The sequence below is a fragment of the Mustela lutreola genome, chromosome 9, assembly GCF_030435805.1.
Source record: "Mustela lutreola isolate mMusLut2 chromosome 9, mMusLut2.pri, whole genome shotgun sequence".
Classification (NCBI taxonomy): Eukaryota; Metazoa; Chordata; class Mammalia; order Carnivora; family Mustelidae; genus Mustela; species Mustela lutreola.
Genome location: NC_081298.1, coordinates 96,502,984 through 96,526,685, shown reverse-complemented (window position 1 = coordinate 96,526,685; position 23,702 = coordinate 96,502,984). Strand labels below are relative to the sequence as shown.

General features: G+C 48.5%; 1 long non-coding RNA gene across 1 annotated transcript; it reads right to left on the bottom strand.

The window, feature by feature from the left end:
• Positions 1–17,843: 17,843 nt before the first annotated feature.
• LOC131840347 (uncharacterized) lies at positions 17,844–23,697 on the bottom strand. The gene is made up of 4 exons (XR_009357319.1): positions 23,600–23,697; positions 22,656–22,750; positions 18,614–18,702; positions 17,844–17,904 (listed from the first exon to the last, which is right to left on the bottom strand). It is a non-coding gene; the product is annotated as an uncharacterized LOC131840347 (long non-coding RNA).
• Between the last annotated feature and the right edge of the window lie 5 nt (positions 23,698–23,702).

Here is a 23,702-nt window from a genome sequence, read left to right as displayed (position 1 = left end):
CCCCTGGTGGGCAGAACCCTGGAAAGATATTTTTTTCAGGGTTCTTGTCCACCTTAACAATTTGATTTTAAAATGCATTTCCAAAAAAAATGTGTTTCAGAATTTGTGGGCCCATGTGAGATGTTGACATTTATCAATGAAGATTTAGAATCATCAGTAGCAAAGAGGGGCTTACGTGTTTATTGTTCTATCACTCCACATGAAGATTCTTTATAGAGTCCAGGCACCAAGTACTTCTATTCAGATGCAGGAAGCATCTCTTCTTGCTCTTTGGGCTAACATTCTATCTCTTGCAGCAAGACCTATTCACAAGGTCATGCTTTGAAACCTATTTGTATTGAAACAAGATGGTTTGGGGGTTGGGTTTTTTGGTTTGGGGTGGGGTTTTTTTGGTGTGTGTGTGTGTGTGTGTGTGTGTTTTTGGTGCCTCTGCAGTTCTCTAGTACTATTAATTTAGTGCTGATCGCATCATTAGTTATGACATTGCGCCATCCATCACAGCAACCATGCATGCTGGCCTCCAAAAACTCTATTGAAGGTTGTCTCTGTGCTTCACTGATGATGACCAAGAATGTAAGTCTTACCCAGAATGTGCAGAAAAATATGAATGATAATCCATTTTCTGATTATGTTAAATTTTCTGGTTGGAGTGTTATAGTGTTAGGAAAAAAACATGTCTTCAAACATGTATTCTCTAATTCTAGGCAATAATCATATTACATGTTCAGAATATTATTACTTCTAGTCGTTGCCTGTATCCCTGCTTTCACACACCACTACCAACAGGGAGGAAAGGCAAGAAGACATGGAACGAGCAAGAAAAACAAGTCTCACTCAAGTAAGGAATGTCCATTCCTTATTCAGCATAGCCTCAAGACAGACTTGGGAAAGCACAGCATGACCATATCAGTTGAAGGCAAGAGAGGACATCGTTTGGAAGAACCTATAGGTGTGGCAAAGCAACAGTCAGTATCCCTCAGAGGAGCTAATGCATAGCCACCCCTGAAGGCCTTCCTCAAAGGTGGTGTGAAGCCTGTAGGGGGTGACAACCTCAAGAGGCAAGGGAGTACACAGAGTAAAGGAAGCCTGCCGCTATCCCACACCTTTGGGTGACATAAATCAGAGATAGCACTTAAACACAGACTTGTGTAAGCTGAGGCATGGGCCCACACACACGGCTCAAGTGCACATGTTGGACTTGAATTCGCTCTGTGTCTTATGTGAGAGTCACCCTCAATCGGTGTGTCGGTGCCATTCTGGTGACCCACTCTCACACAATCCCACACCAGCGAGCAGAAGGAATCCTAGTGCCAGACTATCCTCCCAGACCAGGGTCTAGCTGAGAACCCTCTGATGACTCCACTGACACAAACCTGGAGTGCCTTGCCTAACAAGTTAACCCTGCACATAGAGTGCAGATTCAGAGAGTGCTCCAAAGGGGAGAAAACAAGGGTTGGGGTCCACACAGGTCCCTATATAAAGACAAGGGCTGCCATTTGTCTCTAGTCACCTGTGGGGTCTGCTATGACTAAATCATCTCTCCTGGAATCAGATATCAGAAAACCCCACGTTATTTTTCCACTGCCATTTATGCCCTAGCTTCCTTCCAGGCATCTCCATTTTTGTTCTGGGCTTGACTGCACCCATGATTGCTTTAAGGCCCAGATACAGAATTTCTTATTGTCAAGAATTATTTTTTATGGTCTTTGGAGAGACATAAAAATTCACCAGGAAGTTTGTTTTTTCAAAGATGCAATACAGTCACAGAATTTCTTAGCTTTAGGGGATTTGAGACATTCATGAAATCATAGACATTCAGACCTGGAGGAGCCTTAGACCAAGTCTTTCTTTCTGAATTCACTCTTTCCAAGCCTCCTCTCATTGTTTCTGTAACATCCAGTGCTCTGATTTCCCTCTTATCTCTTTGACCACTCTTCACTCTTTTTCAGGCTACTCTTTCTAGGACTAAATCCTCATACCCTTGCTCACTCTAGATCCCCAAGTGATCTCATCCAGACCCATGGCTGTAAATACCATCTATACGCTGCTGATGATTCCCAAATTTGTATTTCCAACCCCATACTCTCCACTGAGTTTCAAGCTCACATACCCAGCTGTCTGTTCATTGTTACTGGTATATTTCACAAACATCTCAAACTTTAGTACTTAAAATTAGACTCGAAATTTTACCCATCACCCATATCAACAAGTCCCCCTGTCACTGCCCTGCAGTCTTCCAATCAAAGTCTCCATTACACACACAGATGCTCATGCCTGAAACCTGAGAGTCCTTCTTGCCTACTCTCCTTTCCCTCACTCTCACATCCAGTCTATTAAAAACATTCTTTCCACCTTTCCCACCTTTTCTCAAGTGCATCTACTTATCTTCATCTCTAGTGCCAGTGTTCTTAGTCCAAGCCATCATCCTCTCTCTGTTGGACCTCTCTAGCAATGTCCTAACTGGTTTTCCATATTCCTGTATCACTTCAATCCATTCTCCATGTAACAACTGGAGGATCCTTCCTTTCAGGATGTGAATTTAAATATTAAATCTTTCTGTTGCTCCCACTGCACTTAGAATAAAACCTAAACTCCTACAGCTGGTTAATGTGGTTCTTTCCCTCTAACCTCATCCCATACATCATTCCCCCTTGCTCACTTGCTGGCCTTTCATTGCCTTGAACTCAACAAGCTTTTTTCTACACCAGGACCTCCTTCAATGCTCTTCTTCTAATTTCTTCTTTTAGTCATAGCTTGCCATAGTTTTAAACATATCCACAAATTCTTAGACTTTAACCTGTCAGAAGGTAGAGTCCAATTCTCCTCCCCCTTGAATATGGACTGGCCTTAGCCACGTGCTTCTATGAATAAAATGCTGTAGAATTGACTCTGTGTAAGCGCTAACACTAGGTCAAAAAAGATGATACAGCTTCCAACCTAGTTCTCCCTTGGGAGGCTCCCTCTGGGAACTTGCCACCGTACTATGAAAAAGACAAGCAACCACATGGAGAGGTCACCTGCAGGTGTCTCAGTTGACAGCCCCAGCTGAGATCCCTGCCAACAGCCAGCATCAACTACTAGACATGTAAATGAGGATGCCTTCAGATGAGTCCCGTCCCTAGCTTCCAAGCTGCCCCAGCTGATACTGGGTTGAACAGAGACACATTGTCCCGACCAACCCCTGGCTAAATTGTAGATTCATGAGAAAATAATTGCAGTCATTGTTTGAGCCACTAAGTTTTGTGGCGGACACCTGAAACATACCTAAGAATGTCCCTTCCTCCGAACTGTCCTCTGACCATCCTAAGTGCCCTTTGGCTCCATCCATGACTAAAAAGTGATTATTAACCTCACTGCCTAGCCTGGGGCCAGACACACAGGAGGAGCTCAGTAAATATTTATGGTATGATTAGATGAGTGAGTAAATCCTCTTGTCACATTTGAAGTTATCTGTCATTGATAAGATAGAGGTTTGTTTAGTCTTTTGCAGGGTGGTGACAACAAATTTCAATTCAACTAGAGGAGAGGATCACCATGCATCATCATGCTGTTCCAGAACTGCTGTCCAGGACTGGGGGGCAGGTTCATGACCAGCACTCAGGGGCCTTAGATGACCACAAGTCATCTGGGTCTGGGGAGGTAGGTAGGGGTGTCCCAACGGTGCTAGTCTTGATGTCAGTGCTGCAGACAGGATGCCTTATCTTTGTTGAGGATACAAGGGACTATTCTTGTTTTCTGTCATGCCTGCCAGCACTTGTCTTTCTCAGAAGTGGGCCTATTATCAATTTGGGAGACAGAAGATGGGGGGAATGGAGGCAGAGAAGTTTCAGAGAATCATTCTTGCAGGAGAGGCTGCACTTCGGCAGAGCTGAAAATGACAACATGTCAGATGACTGAGTCTCATACTGGCTCCAGGGGGGCCCATTCATGGCTTTCTGCTCTGACGTGTGGTTTCCTTGGTGACAGGACGGCTGTCGGGCGATCGGCAGCTTCAGGGCCACCTGACTAGCTCTGATGCTAACAGGCTCTGACAGCTTTGATTGGGTTGAAAGGATTTAGGGTCCCTACTGGCTTTCTTAAATTAAACCCTCCCTCCTGGAGTGAGTTTGTTTATAAATGTTGCGTTGGATTAGGAGAATTTTCCTGCGAGCACAGAGCTCCTTTCCCATAGGGGTTGTCTTGTTGGGGCTGCTGGCAGTTCCTGAGGTCAGGCCCCTCAAAGCAGCCCAGCCAGGCAGGGATCTGCCCTGGTCAGCTTCCAGACCAGTGCCTCCAAGGGTGTGTACCAGGCACTCTCGGTTGGAGCCCAGGACCCACTCCAATCATTTTAACAGAGGGAATTTAATCTAGGCAATAGGTGAGGCTGGTATTGGAGGCTGAAAAGGCAAAAAGAGACTATCAAGGTAGAGAAGGGCTTCTCAAAGGCAAGAGATGGGGGTTCCGGTCACTTAGAGGCTTGGAACAGGGGCCTGCAGAGCTGAGACCCTCACCCCCGATGAGGGGCGACTGCCTGGTATCTCTGACACTGGTGCTGGACTTGTGGAAACAGCTAGAAATGGGGACACATTGCCATGAGAAGAAACGGTCCCAGCAAGGTGGAGGCTCATTGCTGGAGCGTTGCTCAGAGGACCAGAAAGCAGCAGGGAAGGAGCAGGCCCACTCACAGCCCCTCATGGACAGAGCCGCTTGCCACAGAGAACTGGTTTGCAGAGTCCCAGCCCTGGTGCCACAGAGTAGGGGATGGAAGGGTGAGTCTGAGCTGAGTGACATCAGCTTCATCACCAGCATGGACTGGCTGAAGAAGAGTCATGGTGGGGAGCCAGATGGAACACCTGGCCAGGAACATCCACGCCTCCCCATTCACTGTGAAAACCATCTAACGTTTACCTAGCTCCTTGCACAGTACAGGCAGCTTTTTACATTATCTTTTCAAAGCTAATGGCAACTGCCGGTGTCTTCTGGCCCCGAGGAGAATTGAGACTGTCCCGTGGCCAGCATAGGTCCCTTTCCTCTCAGCCTTGACCCAGAGCTCTGACTCCCAGGCCTGGAACAGCTTGATGCCCTCTGACCTGCGCTCCCCTCATCTAGTGCACTCCCCAGATCTAGAAGTTTCCACCTTGTTCCTCTGGAGCAGGTGGACGTCCCCAGCCAGGACTGTCACCTACCCCCTAGCCCTGTTTCAGCTGGACTAGCTCCACAGCATTTGCTCCTCACATTGGCTTTCCAAGCCAGCTGACATTTGAAGAGGAGATTTGGCAGGAAACAGCTTGGGAACCCTTACCCTAGAGGAGAATCCTTCAACTCACCAGCAAGACATACTTCCCATAGTCTCCTCTTCTGAGATGTTCTCTATCCCTACCAGCTTCAGGCATATGTCAGTTCCCATCTGTCCTCTATAGAGGCCAATTGTCCCCCCAAATCCCTTAAGAGTATTCTTTCAAAGGCATGTTGGTGGGTGGTCTGCTGAGTGCTCCATCTGAGCCCATGGGTTGTGCAGTTTGTGTGAAGTATAGTCTGAAGTACTGTTTTTTTGCTCATTTGTTGATTGGTGTGTTTTTCCTGAAGAAGCCTTTTAATCCACCCTAAAGGAAGAAAAGTGTAGGGAAGGGAGTTACTCAGTAAGAAGGAAGGAATAGTAATTTTCCTTTCCCTGACAGACCCCAGACCCACACCTGCCCCTAAAATTTGCAAAGCAATCTGCCTGCATTCCCATATTTTCCTCCTACCCCCAGCTCCACCCACATGCCTAAATTCTATCCAAAGCCTTGCTAAAACCAGCTGGCCTTGGTGGTCCCTGAGGCCCAGGTGAGCTCCCCACAGGCAGGACTGATGGGGAAGAGGCCCCTACAGTTCTGGAAGAGGCTGGGGCATTTGAGCAGAGAATTTTGGGTCCCAGGTACCCAAGAGATAGGACACTCAGAAAGGACTGACCCTGTTGGCATTGACTTGGCCCTTGGACTTTTCCTGTGGGGAGGGATTGGCCCCTGCCAGAGCCAAAACAGGGCTCCTGAAACAAAGGTCCAGGACTGCAGCCTGAGAAAACAAAAGAGGCTTCCCTGGACACAGTGGAGCCCAGGGGAGGGGGTGTCTGCTGTCAGCCTCCTTCCGAAGTCCCCACCCAAGCAAGCACTCCTCAGCCAGTGGGAGAAGCAACGGTCAAGGTATGGTCCAGAGCTCAGTCGCTCGGCAGAGGGGCAAGAGTAGCTGCAGCCATTTGCTGAGAAGCCTGGGGAAGCTCTCCTCGGGCCTGCACAGGCCCCCAGCATCCCAGGAACACATGTGAAGAAGGCGGGCTTACAGAGATGTTCACTGGGCCCTGCCCTGTCTTGGCTGATAATAGGGGCAGTGCGGGGCTAGAGGGTGGCAGAGAGGAAGGGAAAGAGATACCTGGTTGCATATTAATTCTAGAAAAGCCCAAATATGATATTTCTTCATTTCGGTACACTTGCCAATTTTAGGCATCTTCCCCACTCTGCCCAACATCCCCACTCACCTACACTCAAGAGTTCTGGGGTCTACTGCTCTTTATTTTAATGCCCTTTATTTTAATACATTTCTTTAAATCTTTTCCTATAGAGAAATTCAGACAAAGGCAGAAGCAGATGAAGAATACAGTGAACCCCAATGGGCCCTTCACCAAGGCTCAGTCACCAGCAGCTCGGAGTCAGTCTTGTTCGGTCCAAATTCCCACCTATGTTTCCCCTCCTGTATTATTATTTTTTAATATTCTTTTTTTTAAAGATTTTATTTGATGTGAGAGAGAGCACAAGCAGGCAGAGTGGTAGGCAGTGGAAGGCAGAGGTAGGCTCCCTAGCTGAGCAGAGAGGCCGATGTGGGGCTCAATCCCAGGACCCTGGGATCATGACTTGACCTGAAGGCAGCCGTTAAGATAACCGACTGAGCCACCCAGGTGCCCCCTCCTGTATTTTCAGGCCAGCCCAAGTATCCTTGATTTCATCAATTAATGCTTCAGTGTATGTCTCCTAAAACCAATTCTTTAAAAAAAAAAAAAAAAAGAACCTCAATGCCTTTAGCACACCTAGACAAAGAAAAAACCACCTTAACATCATCCACTATGCAGTCAGTGGTCTCATTTCCGTGTTTCCTATATACCGCTCATGGAGCTATGGGAAGGGCATGGCAGAGGACAATCCGTAATAGGACAGCAGTGGCCCCAGCTGTGGCCCAGACCAAGCAGGTGGCAAAGCCTCAAGTGGGGGAGGAGACGGTGAGAGATGTCCAGGGAGCGTGGGGACTATAGGCCACTGCGGAACAGAAGTGGACAGAGTCCTGCCCCGTTCCTTCCCAGCCCGATGGAAAGGAGAGGCTGGAAGAAGAGGGACGGGTCAAGAAGCCCTTGTGAGAGGTGAATTCTCCCTGACTGCTGGGGAGCGGTCATCATCAGTAAATGGAAGTGTACACCTATCACCTCAGCAGGCTCTGGGGAGGAAATCGAATTTCCTCAGGAGGTAATCACTGCGCTGCGGTGGAAGGAGGGGCAGGAAGAAGAGCTGGATTCAGTGTGTGTGTAAGTGTCAGACCTAATGCTGCCCCTTTGTAGAGGGACACAGAAAGCGAAAAAGCATGCAGACTTTGTCCTCCTACCAACCGAGGCTTAACGCCTGCAGCTGCCAGTTACTAGCTGTGTGACATGAAGCAAGATCGCAACCTTTCTGAGCCTATTCCCTCCTCTCTAAAGTGATAAAAAGGGGAACATAAAGGGCCCCTAAAGGGATAGATCCAGGAAGACATGTGAAATGCCTCATCAACACTTAGCCAGAGAGAGCCCAGCTGCTTGGTTCTTTCTCAGCTTCTTTCTTCCCTTGACGTCTGGATTCAGTCACACGGGCAGCCGAGGAGACCAGGCTCTGAGAGGGCTCACTGTGACAGAGATTCTCAGTCTTTGTCTCCCATGCCATGCGGTCCAAACGGCTCTCACCCTGGTGGGAACTCCAGCCTTTCTCCTCCACTCAAGAAAGCCTTCCAGAATGCAAGTGAGGCGGGAGAGAGGTTGTCTGGGACTGAAACATTATGGGATAGCTGAGGACGGCAGCAGTAGCCGGCCGATGGAGAGGGCAGGACAGATAGCAGCTCTGAGACACCGGGGGGGACCAGTCAGCCCTGCAAGCTCTGTGAAGGGGGAATCATGTTTATGACCTAGTATCAGGGCTCCAAGACTGTGTGACTTGTGCAGTCCCACAGAGTCCCATGCTTGGAAGGGCTGGTACTTCATTTAATGCCTTGGTGTCACCATCTTGAACTTGTTAGAATTTTTTTTTTTTAAGATTTTATTAATTTGACAGAGATCACAAGTAGGCAAAGGCAGGCAGAGAGAGAGGGGAAAGCAGGCTCCCCACTGAGCAGAGAGCCCGATGTGGGTCTCAATCCCAGGACCCCAAGACCATGACCCGAGCCGAAGGCAGAGGCTTTAACCCACTGAGCCACCCAGGCACCCCTGTTAGAATTTTTAACAAAGATTTAACAAACATTTTGCAGTGGGTCCCACAAATCATGCAGCCAGCCGTACCAGGCACCAACCTGCCAACTGTGTGGATTCCTGCAGCTCCCCAGTGAGGCAGAGAAAGCCGATCCCAGCTGAAGCAGCCTGGTGGACTTCGAGAGCAGGTGTTTACATGGAGACAGAAAAGTTGAGGGACCATCACAGGGTTCCAGTGACCACCTGTGGTGTGTCTAGGATGGGCAAGCAGCGGACTGATGCATTCAAAGAAAAGGAGAGACTAGAGTCTGCAGGTCTCACAGGCAACACTAGCTGGGGTAGAAGTAGAAGTGTGATTGAGCCACAACAAGTGATTTTATTATTTACTGATAATAAAAACTATCCAGCTCTCAAGCTGGGGCATGAGGACTTCACAGGTGGAGCTCATGGCGTGGCTGGGCTGGGGCCTTGGAAACTGAGCTCAGCGGAGGCTGGGCAAGCCGCAGCTGTAGGTGATGGAGTCAGGATGGCAATGGGAAAATGTGAGGACAATGGAGGCAGTGGAGGTCCTTTGCAAGTTTTCCAGGATGAAACTGGAGAGGGGGCTGCCTGAGCCCCAACAGGTTTCTAGTACCAAGACTGGTGGAAAAAAAAAAGAGGAAGACCAATATAGGAATGGGACACCAGAAAAAAAAAGCAGTTGGGCTGCCTGGGAATACAGTGAGAAGGCTGGCATCTCCATTCCCGCCACTGTCCTGGGCATCTAGTTGGCACACACACACACACACACACCCCAACACTTTGGTCTCCCTTGACAGCCTGAGGCTCCTGAAAGGCAGATGCTTTCTCTCTTTCACCTGCTTATCCCCAAGGCAAGGGCAGGTACTTGGCATACGGCAGGTGCTAAATGAATGTAGCCTTGTTGGCTGGGCGCTAGATGGTTGGGCAGTTGGCTACACAGCTCAGGAGCCAGAGGGAAGCCATGTTGCAGAGTGGAAAGCCTGCACACATCCTGGCACCAGACGGCCTGGGGTCTATCCCTATCTCTGCTACTGGTTAAATGAGCAATCTTGGCTGAGTTCTTTAACCTCAGCACCTGAGTTTCCTCGCTATAAAATGTCAATTTTATTTTTTCTAATCTTATAATGTGCCTTTGAATTAATATATGTAAAGCACTTAGAACAGTGCTTGACACCTAGTAAGTGTGCTGGACAAGTCATGCACTTGCTTTTATCACCATTATGACCGATAAATAACATTTTGTGTGTATGCGTGTGGCAGCTGGCAGCCAGCCGCCAGCAGAGATGGGACTCCTTCGCCTGCCAGCACCAGAGACTTAAACATCACTCAAGAGGCACCGGAAGGCGGCAGCCCTCCTCAACCCTCCCTAGTTAACAGTTTCTAAAATATTTGCCAGGTCCAACTGCGTAGGCAGACAACGCACCTCTGACTCAGAAAAAGAAGTGGTGCGTCCACGCGGCCAAGGGCACCTGGCCCTGCGCCGCCGCGATACCCCGCCCCCCAACCCCACCCCAAGCGTCACCACCTCTGAGCGGCGGGCGCCACCTGGAGGCCACCTCATGATCTGCGGGGAACCCGCGGGCACTTGAGAATGTGCGGAATCCTTTCATTCTATTTTATCCTTTATTGAGCCACTCCTGTGTGTTATTCTGTGGTGACACGGGTAGAAATAAAGCTAACGTCTGGTCTTCCATGACATTTATGGATTGATGGAGACGACAGATCCTTGATAAATAATCCAGTGTGGAAAGTTAGGGCTGGGAAAGAAATGGATACAAAGGAGGGAATAACCAGAGCGCCTGGGTGGCTCAGTCCGTGAAGCCGAACTCTTGATTTCCACTCAGGTTTGATTTCAGGGTCCTGGGATCAAGTACCAAGGTAGGGCTCCACACTGGAGGTGGAGTCTGCTTAAGATTTTCTCTCTGACCCCCCTTTCCCTGCTCAGGGTCTGTCGATGTCACTCTCAAAAAAAAAAAAAAAAAAAAAAAAAAAAGGAGTAACCAACCACCCAAGATATTTATTGGTGCCAGGTGCCTTTAAAGGCACTAAAAATAAAGAAAGAAACAAAACAGCTCCTACTCTTGAGGAGTTCATCACAGGTAGGACAGCCAGACAAACTTAGAGGGAGGGGACAGAATTAAGAATGAGCCAGCCTGGGATCAGAGGTGTCCAGAAGGAGGTCAGGGACATCCTCTAGGAAAACCCATTACTTAAGTTGAATTTTAAAGAACGGGCAGGATTTCTCCAGGTTGGTAGGTGGGGGCGGGGTATCTTTTGTGAAATAATGGAAGAAAAAAAAAAAAAAGACATAGGTTGGAGAGTGGCAAGTTCTGTGTCTGAAATACAAGGAACATGGAAGCTGGGACACCGGGCTGGAGAAGGAGTTGGAGTCAGATGGTGAAGGACTCCATTTGACGAGTGAAGAAATCTAGACCAGATCTGGAGGACAGCAGGGAGTCTCCCAGCATCCACAATAGAGACCTGTGCTTGCCCCAAGATGCAGAAGTGAGGGCAGATGAGAATACTAGCAGCTCAAACTTTTAGGTGTCGGAGACAAGCTGAGTTCTTGGCACCCTCTACATGAGCCTGTGGGCTCAGTACTAACATTCCAATTTAACCAATGGAAAAAACGGGCAGCCCTTGAGCGCCAGCTACAGTGAAGCTGGGTTTAAACTCCTGGGCCAGCTGCAGACCTGGGCAACTCCGTGGACAGCAGGGCCAGCCACACCAGTGGGGCGAGGGCCAGAGCCAAGACCTGCTTCATGGGGGCCATCAGCAGTACAAAATGATTTGCAAGATGGAAAATAGGAAAGCGCTGTGAACCAGATTGTTAGGAAAAGTTTAGTTTTGAGATGATCAATTGTCAGACCTGAAAAAAACCTTATGGCTCATCCAGAACAACCCTATTCTGCCTCCAGTTTGGGCCCAGATTCAAGCCCCACGAAGTCCATACCAGATCTCTGCCTCCTACCCCCAAGTCGCGCCCCTCAGAAAGCACAAGCCCTGCAGGTTCCCAAGTGCAGGCCTCTGCCGGATCTCAGCCTTGTGTCTACTTCATCCAATGGCCCCTCTCAACTACATGAACACTTTTTTTTTTTTGAGAGAGAGAGTGAGCATCTGCATGTGAGGGGGCACTCAGTGTGGAGCCAGTTGGGGGCTCAGTCCCACCACCTTGAGGTCATGCCCGGAGCCAAAATCAAGAATTGGTTGCTTAACTGACTGAGCTACCCAGGTGCCCCCCAAAATTATTTTTTTTTAATCTTTCTACTGAAGGAAACATGCATGTGTTCCCAAAACATGCAGAGGTACTGTAATGTCTTCCATCTAAAATGTTCTTTTAATTTTAAAGATCCCATTGACCCCAGATCTCTCCCACGGCCACCATTCTATAACATCAATCCTCTTCAAAGGAGTTAATTATTCTCCGACTGCACTTTCTCTCAAGCCTTTCTTGAACCCACTTCAATCAGTTTCATTCCTGTAATGTCCCCAAAATTGCTCTCGCAGAGGTCACTAATCTCTCCCCGGCGCACTCTCAAGTCAGTGGAGAGTTCTCATCTTAGCGAACTGTCAGCAGCATTCAACACTGCTCTATGTCTTTACTCGGTGCCTTCAAGCTGTCTACGCTTTTCTCCACCTGCACCCACTTCCTAGGGATCTGACCTGGCCTCCTGCTTACAACCCCCAAGTGTGTATTTCCAGCCTGACTTCTTCATGGAAATCAGACCCACGTTTCCAGCTGCTGATTTAACATCTGCACTTGGATGCCTGATGCCTGATATGATCTCAAACTGAGTGTGTCCAAAAACAAGCTCAGAATCCTTCCCCCCAAATCCATTCCTCCCACACTCCCTCCCATCTCAAGAAATGAAAGGCCTAATATTCCAGTTGCTCAGAACAAACCCTTCCCTCCTGTGATCTGAATCAGGATAAATTAGGTTGTGCTGCAGTGGCACAGAAGCCCCAGATCTCAGAGGCATCACATACAGATCTTTATTTTGTTGTTCGTGTCCAGCCTGAGCTGGTAGGAGCTCTACCCATCATGATCACTTAGGGACCTGACCAAATAGCTCCACGTGATCTGAGGCAGGAGAAGGCATGTTGCAAGGTCTTGTTCTCACACTTACATGCCACACACATTCCTCTGCTCATATTCTGTTGTCCAAAGCAAGTATGGCCACCCCTAACTTAAAGGAGGGTGGAAAATGCAAACCTACTATGTGCCCCCCCAAAAAGAAAGAAAACAACTGAAATCTCATGCACAGCTCCCACCATCCTCGACCTCTCTGTTTCCCCACCCCATCTTTCACTTGGGTCATTGCAATAGCTTCTTTACTGGACTTTCTGCTTCTGCCCTTGGCCCCCTTGGCTGATTCTCCACATAGCATCTTAGTGATTCTTTTAACTGTGTCACCCCTCTTCTCAGACCCTCCCAATGTTTCCCATCTGAGGGAGGGTAACAGAGTCCTTACCATGAGTCATGAGGCTATATGTAAGCTGCCTGCCCTGTTCCCACTTCTCAAACCTAACCTCCCACAGCCTCCTCCTTTGATCGCTCTTTGGCCCCGTTGGGCCTGGGGGCTTCTGGGATACCGACCAAGCTCATCCTTAAGACCTTCACACCTGCTTGCTCCTTGCACGTAAAATGCGCTCACCAGGTAACTGTGTGTCTTTCTCCTTCAGATCTCTGCTCCAATGTCGCCTATTCATAGAGGCCTTCCCTGATCACCCTTAAAATCACAACCACACACACACAAACACCAGCAACACTCCCCATGCCCCACCCCAACGCTGCTTTATTTCTCTTCAAAGAACTTGTCACTGCCTGGCATGCTATGTATTTGGTTTAATCTGCTTAACATCTGTCTCCCCAAAGAGAATATATGTTTTATACAAGCAACAATTCTGTTTGATCACCGCTGCATCTCCAGTGCCTGCAACATAAAACGTGTTGAGCTTGAGGACACGAGGCCCAAAGCTGACCACCGCAGAGCTTGAAATAAACTGTCCCTCTCCAGACCTTCTACCCACAGCTCTTCCCAGTATACCACGAAGTCTCTTGAAAAGCCATAGTTGGGCCCAAATTCCCTGGGAAAATGAAGAGCTGCTCGTTCACCTGAATCAGAAGCCAGACCAGGACATGGGAAATCTCACTGTGCATGGAGAGCCCCTCCCCACGGGAAGTGTGTGTGAGCAGAGGCTGGTGGAGGCCACTCTGCTCCACCACATGTGGTGAGCCTTTTGTTTAGGGAGCCACGTGCGGACACCCAGAAGGCAGACTCAACCAGCGGTGATAGAACATTCATGATTGGCCCCTAAGGGTCTACCAGACCTATTATTATTCACATAATGGAAATAAAAGGAGACTCAATACAAGAACCCATAAGGGCCAGAGTTCCTCCAGTGTCCTCATCCCCAGCACCTGCCCTGGTCCCAGCTCCAACCCCAGCCTTCCCCCTGGCCGCCTCTTTAGCCCCAGAAGCAGCATGTGGACCTCCTGCACCCGCACAGCCCCGCTCTCCTGGCTCCTTCTGTAACACGGGGCCTGGCCAGGTCTCATCCTGGTGTCCTCCACCGCAGACAACAAGGAGCCTCACTGTAGGGGCACAGCCAGATTCATCTGGCTGCTGCTGGGAAACCGTGCACACACGCTTGTGTCGGACTCAGAAGAAAGTGCTTTGCAGTGCCACCCAGTTCATGCAAGGAGAGGACTTGGCTAAGAATGCGTACACGTTACCCAAGAACATATCCCCAGATGCACCCAACCTGGGCGGATGCTCTGCGCTGATCCGTGAGCCCTACGCTCAGTGGGGGTGTTGGGGGGGTGGGCAGGGCAGGGAGCTGCATCCTCATGTCCTCACTGTGGATTCAACTCCAGAATGGCCGGGGGAGCATCAAGGCTACATCAGCACTGTTGCGGAGCCCCTGGGAAGGCCACAGACTGATACTCAGGCTTCAGCCCGTGGAAGGTGTGTGTCCTAACACCCAATGCATCCGAGTCAGCCTGCTCAGGGGTGACCCCGAGCATCCTCCTGGTAATCGCCCTTCTCCCCCCATCATTACTGATTCCCTCTGCATGATTCTCTGCTGCATGATTCCCATCAGAACAGAAACATGCCGAAATTCCTCCTGCCTTGAAAACTCAACTGCCCACTGTTCCCTTGCAAAACTCTTCTAAAGAGTCAAGCATGTTCACTGCCTCTGGTGCCCTCTGCCTTCTGGAATCCTCCCCACCCTCCCCTCAGCTGCTCTGGTCCAGGTCAGGGATGGCCTCCTTAGGCCAAATGACATGATCAGCAGCCACACCTGCTTTTCTGCCTCAGCATCCAGACCGCTCAGTTTTGGAAATCCTCAAGATTTAGTCGGTAACATCTTTTTTTTTTTTTTTTTTTTTAAGATTTTATTTATTTATTTGACAGACAGAGATCACAAGCAGGCAGAGAGGCAGGCAGAGAGAGAGGAGGAAGTAGGCTCCCTGCCAAGAAGAAAGCCCGATGAAGGGCTCCATCCCAGGACCCTGAGATTATGACCTGGGCCGAAGGCAGAGGCTTTAACCGACTGAGCCACCCAGGCGCCCCTGTAACATCTCTTTTCCCTTATTTATATTCACTTTTAAAGTGATCTTACCTAGTTTTGTGATTTTAATACACATATAAATTTAGGACTCCTTGATTTTTGTTTCCAACCTTAACACTCTGCTGAACTTCAGGCTCCCATACGCAATGCTTCCACATGCCTTCCTACCTCCCCCCTCACACTCACCCCTCGCGCACCCCACGGGTCACACTGGCCCCTCTGTGGCTCCTCCGTAGCCCTTCCCCCACAGAGGCACGTGGCTCCCCTCTATTTGAAGCACTTTTTTTCCCTTCCCTATGTAGAATAGCCACACTGCCCCCACACCATCATTCCGTCTCCCCTAACCCTACTGTATTTTTCTTCACAGCACTAACCACATGTGACATCCTAGATGTTAGGTGCTCGCTCTCTCGCTACAAGGATGGAAGGTAGGAGTCAGTTTATTTTGTCCACCGTTGTCTCCTCAGCATCAAAACAACAGTCCTCATGATCATTCAACCAGTATTGGATGAATGAGTGAATTAAGGCAAGGGAGAGGAGGAAACATCCATGGGGGCAAGGTTGAGCCTCTGAGGTAACTGGCTGGTTGCGGAGTTCCAGGGCTCTAGGAGAAGGGTTGAGAGGTGGAAGGAGTGAAAGGTTAGACCAGAGAAAGAACCCGCAAACCTGATGGAGCTGCTGGAGAGGGAAAGCCTCCAAGGAGAGAACACTAGCTACAGCCATGACAGATGAAATCTGGGACGTCCCATGAGGGATACTTTCCCACTGACCCTAAGCAGAGAAGATGCTGGAGCTAATAGGTAGAAAATCTGGGCGGTCTGCAGTGGTCTCTGCCCAGCCGCAGTGAGCTTGTTCAGGGAAGGGCCTGGGGACCTCTCTTTTAGCCTTTGGTGGCAGGGGTGTCATCCCTGATCTCACTCTGCCTGGTGAGGTGTTGCTAGTGAAAAAGAACACACAGCTCTCAACTGTCCCAGACTCTCTAATTAAAACATCCCTTCCTGGTCTTCCACAAAAATATCCCTCATTTGACCTCGAGACAAATCACGATTCAGCCCTGAGCCCTAAGCAAGAAAAGTTATCCCAGAGAACTGGAAGAAACAGTATTAGAAAGACAAAAGAAACAGTGTGAGCCAGAGAAAAATAAGCACTCCCCTGTTCCCATAAACACAAGAGAACAAGAAAACCCAGAAAACTCTGTGTTAGCGACAGGTCAAACAGAGCTGGCTTGGCCCTTGGAAGCAACCCAGCGAGAGGCCCAGGGCCACGCGGATGCGAATTTCTCCCAGTGCGTTTCTCCACAGCCAGCCTGCTCACTGCTCCCACCACAGCCTTCAGGTGGGAAATTTAAAGTATTGACTTACAAGGAACTTAACTGACTTTTGATTTATTAAATTGTTGATTTACTGTAAAGAACTGACTCTCAGACTGTCCAGGGTTGACCACTTGCCTTGGGAAGTCTGACTGTCTCTTTAAGATGACCATCTCTCTTCTGAGGCTACCTCTGCAGGGTGAGGACCTGCGGGATGGGGACCCAGAGGTACTGGGGTAATGGTGGAGCAAGGTGGAGATGGACAGAGCCCTGAATGCTCACACCAGACAAAGCCCTCTGCCAATCCTCCCTACAGCTCACTACCCTCATCCCTGCCTTCCTGACCATTCTCTGGAATGTTCAAGCCTTCTTAGCAATCTCTCCCTCCTTTTCTCTTTTCCTTCCCCTCCTCCTTTGAAATATTATCCATAAGGAAACAAAGAAAGCACGCACTATTTTAAAATAATCTGCTTATCTGGGGGGGGGGGGGTGGGGAACTACATGAAAAATACCCATCCAGTGTCTGAGGCTGGAGCAGCCTCCAGTCTTTAAGGTGAATTGCAGACCCAGAGCGGGGTTTGGGGACCAGGAGGACCAGGACCCAAACGCTGGGGCGGGCCCTTGGGCCCTTTGGGGGTGAAGGGTGTCGCCGTTCCCATACGTGACCACACGAGGGCGCTTCTGAGTCGGAGCTGCTGACAGCGCAGGGCTGGGCATTTGCCCAATGGGATGTAGGTGCCGCTTCCAGGGGCGCCAAAGCAGGGTCTGGACCAGCGTCTGCTGCTGAGTTTGAGATGGGTACTTGCTCAGGGGCCCCGGCAGGCTGGCAGGCACCAGTGCTTCTCCAACAGGTCACCTGGGCTTGGAAAGATGGGGGTCCCCTGGGTGCCCAGAACTGAAGGCCCTTTCTCAGGTGCTTGCGGGACTGTGTTGTCCCCAGGGACTGGGTAGGGGAAGGGCACCCCAATAATACCGGATATTGGCCATTTCATCCTCTCGGTGAGGGAGAGTTCAGAGCTAACTTCAAGTGCTGTACCATTTCTTGCATTCGAGCAATGGGAAGCAAATTCATACTTGCTTCATGTATAATGTACATAAACTGGATAATACACAGGCGCACACACGCCTCCCCACCCCCACCCCACCCCCACACCTCCACTCTCTGGACCATGGGAAAATGGACTGGGGGCAGCACCTGGGGCTTTGAGATGTGTAGAAACTGGCCGAAGAGAGGGTCACTTGATTTTACCAAAAGAAGGAGAAGCTGGTCCCGTGGGACCAAGATGAGGCATCCCAAGGTGAAGGCATTCCGGGCATAGCTGAGTAGAACAAGAAAATAGAAGCTCAGATGCCTACCAGTACACCCTCCCCAGTCCCCAGCGTCGGCAGACGGCCGCGGACCGTTCTGGCATGCCCCACTGTTTATTAAAAAGGAAAACATTTAATAAAACAGAGAGCACGCGTTTGTCCCTCAGCAGGCCTGAAGCCCTGGGCCTGCCATTATTTCCGCATTCCAAGCAGCGTCCTTCATGTCTGCTCTCCCTGGAAATGGGCTTGCAGCCTGGAAAACAGAGAACATGACGCAGAAAGCAATATGTTTATCACTAAGTAGAAGAAGGGGAAAGGCCACATCATCCCCTGATGTTGCGGTAAGGAAGGCCTCATCCCCCATGTGTGGGTGGGAGCATGCTTGCCCTGGAGGGCCCGGGTTTGTGAGGCTTCCAGCCATGCTGGCATCGGAGCCTAGCCCGTGGTGCCAGGATTGTCAGCTAACCACGCCAACAGCAGATGGAGCTTACAAATAACAGCACATAAACGTTTGAGCTGGGCAGGAGCTTAAATCCCCTCATTTCACAGAGCAAGATGGCTGGCCAGGAAGGAGGAGTGAGTCTTCCACCTGGTCTGCAGTGGCAAATGTCACCTGCTGGCCAGAGCAGTGCCCTTATCCACCAGGGAAGGGAGGGGTGCGTGTTAAACCTCTGACACCAATTTCAAGAACATTTGGAAATACAAACAAAAGCAACTGTTGTTGGGGCACCTGGGTGGCTCAGTGGGTTAAGCCTCTGCCTTCGGCTCAGGTCATGATCTCAGGGTCCTGGGATCGAGTCCCATATTGGGCTCTCTGCTCAGCGGGGAGCCTGCTTCCCCCCTTCTCTCTCTCTGCCTCTCTGCCTACTTGTGATCTCTCTCTCTGTTAAATGAATAAATAAAATCTTTAAAAAAAAAAAAAAAAAGCAACTGTTGTCCAAGAAGAAGCAAATAAAGGTCACCTGGGCTTCCACTGTCAACAGCTCAGAAAATCTGTAGAATATGTCCACTCTGGCTCAGTGTTTATCTTCCCGTCTCTCTCTGTCCAGTTCTGTGTCCAACACCAGAGAAGACGGACTTTTCAGACACACATAGAAGGGTTACAGCACTGTCCACGTAGTATGTCACAAAGGACGACTTAATAATTCTGAAGATTCATTATCAAACAGACCATATTCTCAGACCATCATCCCCCCCAAATCAGAAATGAGTAACAGAGTGACGGTGTCAAAAACATACTACTGGAAACTAATATTGAATTTTTAAAAGGGAATAAAAAGAAAACTTTTGCCAAATTGCTAATTACTTAGAATTCCAGTGCTTCAAAATATGCGGGTCTTAACATAGTAGATAGAGGGAAACGTAATTTCAAAGACAAGCCAAACAACTCACTGAAAAAGTTGGAACAGGAGCAGCAAAGCAAGGTCAAGAAACAAGAAAGGAAGAAACATACAAGGGCAAACACTAATGAAGAGGAGAAGAAAAAAGAACAAAAGTTAACAGAACTCATAAGCTAATTCTTTAATGAAATAAAATTCTGACAAGACTGATCAAGAAAAGGGATGAGAAAGAGAAATGATACATTGAAATATACAAATATACAACGAAGGGGAGGACCAAGCACAGACACAACACAATATGTAAATAATGGAAGGACCCCTTTGAAGTAGTCCTGCTAAAATAGCAAATGTGCAAGGCGCCTGGGAGTCTCAGTCAGTTAAGAGCCTGACTTTTGATTTTGGCTCAGGTCATGATCCCAGGGTCATGAAATAGAGCCCCTCACTGGGTTCTGCATTCAGCAAGGAATCTACTTGAGAATCTCTTTCTCTCTCTCCCTCTACCCTTTGCCCCACTCAAGCTGTCTCTCTAATTAAATAAAATCTTTTTTAAAAATATCAAATGTATATCTGATCAAGAGTGGAGACTACACAGAGGTACCTGGATAGCTCAGTCGGTTAAGTGCCTGCCTTCGGCTCAGGTCATGATCCCCAGGGTCCTGGGGTCGAACTCCGTCCACATGGGGCTCCCTCTCCCTTTGGTGGCCACTCTGCCTAATTGTGCTTTCTCTCTCAAATAAGTAAATAAAAATCTTAAAAGAAAAAAAAAAACAAACAGAATAAAGCCTACCATAATTAATAATGTTTCTCTGCACCAATGGTTCTCAACTAGGACCGACTATTCCTCCCTGGTAAGGTTGATAAATTTAACAAAATTTAAAAGGACCATCCATTAAATCTGAATTTCAGATAAGCAATAAATAGTATGTGGTCAAACACGTCCCACAGAATATTGGGGATAAAATACTAGGTCAGTATTTTATATTAGGCCAGTATTTTATGGGACAACCCCACTCCCGGAGGACATTTGGCAATGTCTGAAGCCATTTTGTCACAACTGGGGAAGGGGATGCTACTGGAGTCTGATGGGTATAGGCCAGGGATGCTGTAAACATCCCACAGGGCACAGGACAGCCCTCACAACGAAGGATCGCCAGCCCTAAATGTCAGTAGCATTGAGGCTGAAACACTCTGGGAAAACCAACCAGAAAATATAATAAAAATCAAGGACACTGCATAGCAAGTATAAACTGTCTGGGGATTAATTTAACAAAAGAATTCACAGAATCTCTATAGAGAAAACTCTTAAACTCTGAGAAAAGGCAGAAAAGATTACATGAATACACAGAGACGTTCTATGCCCTTGTGAACATGCAAAATGTCATTCTACTCTGAAAATCGCTACAGTCATTGTAACTCTAATCAAACGAAGCTGATTTTTCTTCAGAGATTTGGTAGACTTTTTCTAAAATTTACACGGAGTAATAATGGACCATGACTCACTAGAGTCTGAAAAAGAAGAGACTTGCTTTGTTAGACACTAAGGCACCCTAGAAAGTCATGGTGTTAGAAAGTCAGTTACTGGCTCAAGAACAAACAAGGGAGATCAGGGCAGAAAAAAGCAGAGCCAGACCGTGGCAAACTTCGTATGTTTCTGAAACGCTGCTACAAAACAATGGGGAAGGACAGACTAACTCACCTGACCACATAAAAAAACCAAACCCATCCTCTCTCTCTGCCTGCCTCTCTGCCTAGTTGTGATTTCTGTCAAATAAAATATTAAAAAAAAAAAAAAGGAAAGAAAGAAAGAAAGAAAGAGAAGGAAAAAAAAAAAAAGAAAAAGAAAGGGGCACCTGGGTGGCTCAGTGGGTTAGGGCCTCTGCCTTTGGCTCAGGTCATGATCCCAGGATCCTGGGATCGAGCCCCGCATCCGGCTCTCTGCTCCTCGGGGAGCCTGCTTCCTCCTCTCTCTCTGCCTGCCTCTCTGCCTTTCTGTCAAATAAATATTAAAAAAACAAACAAACAAAACTGGACCTTACCCATTATATGGAAGGTGCACACGCACAGAGTTTACATTATCCCTTTTAAGTGAAAAGTTAACACTATAAAAAAAAAAGTAACACTATACCTAACAGTAACAAGACAATGTCAGTGGGCTAAGGATGAGAAGGGTCAAGCCATGTGAGTGGATTTGCTTACACCAAAAGAAAGGACTCCTAGTCAAGAAAGGATGCCCGTGGCCCGAATAACAGACTAGGAGAAGCTAGTCATACCTAAGGCAACAACAGATTGAGTCCTACATCCAACAAGTGACTCTGGTCAATCAGCAAGGAAAAAGAACCCTGCTTACAAAGTCAGCAAAGAATGTCCACGGGCAGTGAACTGAAGACCTTAAAAGCTAAGAAACATCCAAAGAGATGCTCAAGCGTCTTATAGAGAAATGTAAATTGGACCAACCATGCAATCTCACTTTACGCTCAGCACTTTAATAAAAATTAGGAAGCTGAATAATGCCCAGGGGTGCCAGAGATTCCCCGTTGGCGCCTGGGGGCAGCCTTTCAGGAGAGTCTGAAATGGGTCAGATGAAGGAAATGAAGGATCTGTGATCTCGCTCTCCCGTTCCGCATACATGCCATGAGAGATCATCCAAAGATGATTAAGGGGACGTGTGCAAAGACACTTGCCGCACGGATGTTCGTTCAGCCAGAGCGGGCCGAGCCACAACGCCACAACGTCCGTGCATCGCTGGGAGCGCGGGTGGGAACACGGCGCATGCGCACATGGGAGGTTGCGCTGTAGTGGGAAGGAATGGGTTAGAGGACCGCACAGCCGCAGCTGTGGGTCTTTAAATAAAATATTTATTTAAAAAAAAGCGTGATGCTTAGCTTGAGGGAAAAAAAGACTTTCAGCCAGTAACATCTGTAAATTAAAAAGCATGCCCACAAAGCAATATACGCTTCAGACACACAAATAAGTTGCACATCACATCGATGCAGTAACAGGATTGCTGATCTTGAGTGGAGAAGGGGATAGAGAAAGGAGGGTGAAGGAGAATAAGATAAAAAAGCAAGAAGGATCCTTGCAAAGATTAAAAAATAAATGCGCTGAACTGAGGAGCGTGAGTAATTCAGCTCTTGCACCTGGGGCCTAAGGAAAACAAAGTAACAGAAAAAAAGGCGCAATGGGCTTGACGGAAGCTGGAAAAGCTATTTCCCAGCTCCAAGGAACTTGGGTACAGACCATCCAATTGCGTGAAGGAAGTGGTCTTCCTAGTGGTGAGGGGTTCCCCCTCAACCCCCCCATCAGGAGGCGGCTTCGGGAGCTGAGCAGAGCCCAAGGAAGGGGAACCGGCGAGCGCAGGTGTGCAATGCAGAGGGTCTCCCATGGCGATGCCCGAATCCCAGAGGTGTGGGGGTCCGCTGTGGGGGTGCTGCGGCCATTACCACAGATAGAGGCCTCATTCTAGCCCGCTGTCCAGCCAGGCAGAGGGGACATTCAGGGAAACATGATAATCCTCACAGGCCATATAATCTCTTTAACAAAACCAGGATGATAATGTGTTGTATAACATACTTTCAGCATGAAGCAGCATGCTGTCAACACTCCCAAATTAAATGTTCTTCTAGAACATTGTCATGGTTTTAAGGGGTCCGTGCAAGTTACTTACTGCTCGCAGCCAGGGCTCACCTCCTCTGCTCTGCTCGGTCTCCCTTTTCCAGCTGGTTCCCTGCCAGGTTTGGCCAAGAGAGACGCTGCAGAAAACTAGAGGGGAGGGTTGTTTCTAACCACCCTTTTCCCCTGCTCTGTGGTTCCACCCTCTCCCCAGCTTTTGGCCTCTGGCCCAGCCACTGGGATAGAAAGACTGATTCTTTGGTGTTGTTACTCTCTGGCTTCTCAGCTCTTTCATCACCTGTATAACCAAGCCCCTGTAGCAAAATCTGAAATAACAGGCATGGATTGTCTTCCTGACTGGACTCTAACACAGGATGGGCAGACCCACTGGATGGGGTGCTCCTTTTTTGTTATAAAGCACGTAACAGTCAATACCCTCAAAGCTGATTCTTCATCTCCATCTGTTTCCTCTGTACAAATTTCTAGAAAACTACACAAAACATGCCTTTGATGCCTGTTGCCTCTTTTCCCCCCATCTAAATGGTTGTACCAGCTTGCACCCCACCAGTGCAGGAGATACTTCCATAATCTCATTGTCCCATGGGGCCATGACCGTGGGGGTCAGTAGGGTCTCATGTGGAAGGGATTGCCCAGGTTTGTATTATGTTTATTGGAGAGAGGGGAAAGGCAAGGAGAGGACAGAGGTACGTGCTCTTCAGATGTTCTAAGCAGTGGCTTTCCATCCTGAATTTGAGTCACGTACCTACAGAGACCAGCCAGAGCCCCGGAGGCCTCTGCTAACTTAGCTCAGCCAGACTCCTTCAATGATAGTCTCCTGTGCCTGCCACACTTCTTCCTGATGCTTGAAAGCTAGGGGCTCAAAAACGGCCTAGGAAAGGTCATCTATCCTCCAGTTCCACTGGAACTGAGTTCCTGGGAAGAGAAGTATCTGGGGTCAGGACAAGTCTTTGCCACATGCCTATCAAGCAAGCTTATTACCATTATCGAGACAGTCATCCATCGTTCAGACCAGGCAGGGAGTACTAATGGGCCCACACTCTTAAAAAAAAAAAAAAAAAAATCCTCATGAACCACACGCTGG